This window comes from Acipenser ruthenus, chromosome 40 (assembly GCF_902713425.1).
Source record: "Acipenser ruthenus chromosome 40, fAciRut3.2 maternal haplotype, whole genome shotgun sequence".
NCBI lineage: Eukaryota > Metazoa > Chordata > Actinopteri > Acipenseriformes > Acipenseridae > Acipenser > Acipenser ruthenus.
This window is the reverse complement of record NC_081228.1, coordinates 10906915-10911914: the sequence shown is the minus strand read 5'-3', so window position 1 is coordinate 10911914 and position 5000 is coordinate 10906915. Positions and strand designations below refer to the sequence as shown.

General features: G+C 42.0%; 1 non-coding gene and 3 pseudogenes across 1 annotated transcript; all 4 read right to left on the bottom strand.

Moving 5' to 3' along the window:
• Positions 1 to 135: 135 nt before the first annotated feature.
• LOC131708191 (U6 spliceosomal RNA) lies at positions 136 to 200 on the bottom strand (annotated as a pseudogene).
• Positions 201 to 1181: 981 nt separating this feature from the next.
• On the bottom strand, positions 1182 to 1246 carry LOC131708190 (U6 spliceosomal RNA; annotated as a pseudogene).
• A 992-nt stretch (positions 1247 to 2238) lies between these two features.
• Positions 2239 to 2303, bottom strand: LOC131708188 (U6 spliceosomal RNA; annotated as a pseudogene).
• Positions 2304 to 3244: 941 nt separating this feature from the next.
• Positions 3245 to 3349, bottom strand: LOC131708151 (U6 spliceosomal RNA). Its single transcript, XR_009311282.1, has one exon. It is a non-coding gene; the product is annotated as a U6 spliceosomal RNA (small nuclear RNA).
• Positions 3350 to 5000: the final 1651 nt, after the last annotated feature.

Sequence of the window (5000 nt, the reverse complement as noted above, 5' to 3'; positions counted from 1 at the left end):
AGCTTATTGACCCCAGAATCTCATCATGCAGCTTCTTGAAGGATCCCCGGGTGTCAGCTTCAAAAACATTACTGGGAAGCTGGTCCAGACCCTCCTATTTTCTGTTCTGAATACCCCTTTATCTAATCTCCATTTGGGGCCATGCTAATCTTCTCTGTATCGTTCCAATTTTAGTATATGTGCTGCCCTAACGAACGCACGGTGCTTAGCTGATGCGCCTCTATGTGCAGCGAGTGGCTAAAGAGCGATTGGTCTTGTGGTGTGTCAAGCATAGTCCAATTGTTTCCATTTGCTCTGCGTATATGCATAGTTGTCCACAATCAAAACGCAGAGGGTTACAAACTCTGAGGATATCACGTTTGCAGAAAGTGGCGGAATAAAGAAGTCTGCACCTTCAAACCGGCTGGGAAAGATATGCAAATACTGACATGTTACCTATGATGTTGAGCCCTCCGGATTGGCCAGCATACCAAAAGACTTGCAGGTTGACCAGGGTCCCGTTTCGTATCACAGCGCGGAATGCAACTGACACCTCAGAGGAGGGGGCTTAATACTCGGGGCTAGGGTCAGAGTTAGGGTTTAATAATTGCACTCAATGATTATTAGGAATACAGAACTACACAGTTCTTGCAATTATACCTTTAGACACGATGTAGTGGTCATCTAGTTTAAAAACAGTTACAAGAAATAACTGATGAAACTACCTCAGCTGGAGGCCATTCTTCCAGGAACAGGAGTGAAGGATGCCAGGTTATACGGTCAGAGGTAATAATATTATTAATAATAAGAATAACAGTTTAAACTCACGTTTAATAAAGAAGTGAGCACAGCTATACATCAGAGAGACAGCTGGGAGATATGCAAATACTGACCCGTTACGTAGAAGGTTGACCAGGGTCCCACCCCCTCTGTTGGTGCAGAATGTTACTGCACCTCAGAAGGAGATAGGCTTAATAGCCGGGGTTAGTGTTAAGAACATAAGAACATAAGAAAGTTTACAAACGAGAGGAGGCCATTCAGCCCATCTTGCTCGATAGGTTGTTAGTAGCTTATTGACCCCAGAATCTCATCATGCAGCTTCTTGAAGGATCCCCGGGTGTCAGCTTCAAAAACATTACTGGGAAGCTGGTCCAGACCCTCCTATTTTCTGTTCTGAATACCCCTTTATCTAATCTCCATTTGGGGCCATGCTAATCTTCTCTGTATCGTTCCAATTTTAGTATATGTGCTGCCCTAACGAACGCACGGTGCTTAGCTGATGCGCCTCTATGTGCAGCGAGTGGCTAAAGAGCGATTGGTTTTGTGGTGTGTCAAGCATAGTCCAATTGTTTCCATTTGCTCTGTGTATATGCATGGTTGTCCACAATCAACACGCAGAGGGTTACAAACTCTGAGGATATCACGTTTGCAGAAAGTGGCTGAATAAAGAAGTCTGCACATCTGCACCTTCAAACCGGCTGGGAAAGATATGCAAATACTGACATGTTACCTATGATGTTGAGCCCTCCGGATTGGCCAGCATACCAAAAGACTTGCAGGTTGACCAGGGTCCCGTTTCGTATCACAGCGCGGAATGCAACTGACACCTCAGAGGAGGGGGCTTAATACTCGGGGCTAGGGTCAGAGTTAGGGTTTAATAATTGCACTCAATGATTATTAGGAATACAGAACTACACAGTTCTTGCAATTATACCTTTAGACACGATGTAGTGGTCATCTAGTTTAAAAACAGTTACAAGAAATAACTGATGAAACTACCTCAGCTGGAGGCCATTCTTCCAGGAACAGGAGTGAAGGATGCCAGGTTATACGGTCAGAGGTAATAATATTAATAATAATAATAATAATAACAGTTTAAACTCACGTTTAATAAAGAAGTGAGCACAGCTATACATCAGAGAGACAGCTGGGAGATATGCAAATACTGACCCGTTACGTAGAAGGTTGACCAGTGTCCCACCCCCTCTGTTGGTGCAGAATGTTACTGCACCTCAGAAGGAGATAGGCTTAATAGCCGGGGTTAGTGTTAAGAACATAAGAACATAAGAAAGTTTACAAACGAGAGGAGGCCATTCAGCCCATCTTGCTCGATAGGTTGTTAGTAGCTTATTGAACCCAGAATCTCATCATGCAGCTTCTTGAAGGATCCCCGGGTGTCAGCTTCAAAAACATTACTGGGAAGCTGGTCCAGACCCTCCTATTTTCTGTTCTGAATACCCCTTTATCTAATTTCCATTTGGGGCCATGCTAATCTTCTCTGTATCGTTCCAATTTTAGTATATGTGCTGCCCTAACGAACGCACGGTGCTTAGCTGATGCGCCTCTATGTGCAGCGAGTGGCTAAAGAGCGATTGGTCTTGTGGTGTGTCAAGCATAGTCCAATTGTTTCCATTTGCTCTGCGTATATGCATGGTTGTCCACAATCAACACGCAGAGGGTTACAAACTCTGAGGATATCACGTTTGCAGAAAGTGGCTGAATAAAGAAGTCTGCACCTTCAAACCGGCTGGGAAAGATATGCAAATACTGACATGTTACCTATGATGTTGAGCATTCCGGATTGGCCAGCATACCAAAAGACTTGCAGGTTGACCAGGGTCCCGTTTCGTATCACAGCGCGGAATGCAACTGACACCTCAGAGGAGGGGGCTTAATACTCGGGGCTAGGGTCAGAGTTAGGGTTTAATAATTGCACTCAATGATTATTAGGAATACAGAACTACACAGTTCTTGCAATTATACCTTTAGACACGATGTAGTGGTCATCTAGTTTAAAAACAGTTACAAGAAATAACTGATGAAACTACCTCAGCTGGAGGCCATTCTTCCAGGAACAGGAGTGAAGGATGCCAGGTTATACGGTCAGAGGTAATAATATTATTAATAATAAGAATAACAGTTTAAACTCACGTTTAATAAAGAAGTGAGCACAGCTATACATCAGAGAGACAGCTGGGAGATATGCAAATACTGACCCGTTACGTAGAAGGTTGACCAGGGTCCCACCCCCTCTGTTGGTGCAGAATGTTACTGCACCTCAGAAGGAGATAGGCTTAATAGCCGGGGTTAGTGTTAAGAACATAAGAACATAAGAAAGTTTACAAACGAGAGGAGGCCATTCAGCCCATCTTGCTCGATAGGTTGTTAGTAGCTTATTGACCCCAGAATCTCATCATGCAGCTTCTTGAAGGATCCCCGGGTGTCAGCTTCAAAAACATTACTGGGAAGCTGGTCCAGACCCTCCTATTTTCTGTTCTGAATACCCCTTTATCTAATCTCCCTTTGGGGCCATGCTAATCTTCTCTGTATCGTTCCAATTTTAGTATATGTGCTGCCCTAACGAACGCACGGTGCTTAGCTGATGCGCCTCTATATGCAGCGAGTGGCTAAAGAGCGATTGGTCTTGTGGTGTGTCAAGCATAGTTCAATTGTTTCCATTTGCTCTGCGTATATGCATGGTTGTCCACAATCAACACGCAGAGGGTTACAAACTCTGAGGATATCACGTTTGCAGAAAGTGGCTGAATAAAGAAGTCTGCACCTTCAAACCGGCTGGGAAAGATATGCAAATACTGACATGTTACCTATGATGATGAGCCCTCCGGATTGGCCAGCATACCAAAAGACTTGCAGGTTGACCAGGGTCCCGTTTCGTATCACAGCGCGGAATGCAACTGACACCTCAGAGGAGGGGGCTTAATACTCGGGGCTAGGGTCAGAGTTAGGGTTTAAGAATTGCACTCAATGATTATTAGGAATACAGAACTACACAGTTCTTGCAATTATACCTTTAGACACGATGTAGTGGTCATCTAGTTTAAAAACAGTTACAAGAAATTACTGATGAAACTACCTCAGCTGGAGGCCATTCTTCCAGGAACAGGAGTGAATGATGCCAGGTTATACGGTCAGAGGTAATAATATTAATAATAATAATAATAATAACAGTTTAAACTCACGTTTAATAAAGAAGTGAGCACAGCTATACATCAGAGAGACAGCTGGGAGATATGCAAATTTAACAAGTTTGCTTACTGTCACAAAATCCGTAGGTTCAGATTTCTGTACGTACTCTGTTCCATTTAGCTCAGTATACACTCTTATCTCAGGGGAGACGTTAGGAGGACAGAGATGTTACTACTCCTTGTGGGGTATTTTTATTACGCTCTTGACCCGCAATATATCCAGATGACTAATATAGCACCCAAGAAATTGACAGACTTATGTATTTAAAGTTTGCAGAAGATGGACCACCTTACCCTGTCTGGGATGAGTGTGGTACTCCATTGTAATTACTTAGGAGTTATATAGGTTTTTCGTCCCATTGGAATACATGGGACGCCTCAATTAAATCCAATCATTAATCTGGTGAGACAGCTCTTATCCCTTTTACGAATAATGGTTTTCAAAAGTTCCGGACTAACTTTTCAGAATGAATAGGTGTCATGTACTGAATGAATTCAAAACTTCACATGTGTCCAACTCTATGATCTCATTCCTTGTTTTCCTCCAAGCCCCTCCTTTATCTGAAAAGTTAAGTGAACCAAAGTTCCCAGGATCTTGGTTTATAATATAATATAAAAACACTACTGTTTATATGTGCATGCAAAACACTATTTTTATATGTGTTATATATGAGAGATGTTCTTAATATGTGACATCATCTTCTAATTCATTATATTTTGCTAAATTAAAGGCATGTGTTTCTTTTAACCTCATATTGTTTCATCATTTTGTTAATGAGTCAGTTTTAATTCCATATACCATTGTCTAACAGAGGATTTGACAAAAGATTGTCTCGTGCAGTATTTAAGTCAATTAGTTTCACTAAGTTTAAGTGGTAATAGTTTTCATTAGAATTATTTATCCCTTAAAAGATGCACTAACCAGGCTCTGACCTGTATCTGACTTCTAAATATGCTATTCCAAGCAGTTTTCCAGAGTCTTGTTTTTTCAAGGCCAAAGTCTGTGCAAACACTTTTTTAGATCTATGACCTATC